Consider the following 793-nt stretch of genomic DNA (forward strand, 5'->3'; position numbering starts at 1 on the left):
GCCCTGTGCTGGGCCAGTGGCCGCTGCCCTCCTCCCCTCCCCGACCCCGTGCAGACAGCGCTGACACCAACGCTTTATTTGAAGCAGACAGGAAGGATCACTGGCCCTTTCAGGAGAGAGTTTAGGGCTAATCCCGAGGACACACAAGGGTTTAGGCAGGATTTCCTGGAGCCATTTTAAGCCTCTCTATACTCTTGTTGTCTGGGTGGAGGGAGCAGGACCCCCGTGCCCACCAGCCCACCTCCTTGGCCGTTAGCCACCGAGGTGGAGAGATTAAATAGCTTTGCTCACGTGAGATGCACAGAGGAGAGAGAGTTTTATTACCCATAATCAACAGGTCCTCCTCTGTGCAGAGCCGAGGTTAATCCCAGGGCAGAGAAGAGCAGCTGGGCCCACCCCAGCCAGCCAGCTGGATTATTCCTCCATGGCTGCTCTGAGGGACGTGGGAGCCCCGGTCCCTCCCTGTCCAGTGCTCCCCAGCGCTCCAGCTCCCAAACCAACTCCTCTATGTCACTGCTTCATCAGGCAGCCACAGGGACCTAATGTAGGGAGCAGAAGGGCCTCGCCCAAGCTCAGGAACTGCTTCTCCCCTCTTCCGAGTCTGTCGGGAACATCCCGAGGCTAAGAGCACATCATCTGCTCAGCAGCCTCCTCCACCTCCTGGTGGGCAGCAAGCTGCCCCCCACCGCTCTCCTTCTGGAGGCTTCCCGGAGGGCTAAGACAAGCCACATACAACAGCTTGCAAGACAGAGAAGGATTAAACAAACCTCTAAACAAACCGATAGCATTCATC

General features: G+C 57.5%; 1 protein-coding gene across 1 annotated transcript in view; it reads right to left on the minus strand.

Moving 5' to 3' along the window:
* RHOT2 (ras homolog family member T2) overlaps positions 1-793 on the minus strand; it is a gene marked incomplete at its 3' end in the record, with an annotated part of 8645 nt that overhangs the window by 7489 nt on the left and 363 nt on the right. The window lies entirely within an intron of this gene.

The sequence above is a fragment of the Pygoscelis adeliae genome, unplaced genomic scaffold, assembly GCF_000699105.1.
Source record: "Pygoscelis adeliae isolate BGI_AS28 unplaced genomic scaffold, ASM69910v1 Scaffold853, whole genome shotgun sequence".
NCBI lineage: Eukaryota > Metazoa > Chordata > Aves > Sphenisciformes > Spheniscidae > Pygoscelis > Pygoscelis adeliae.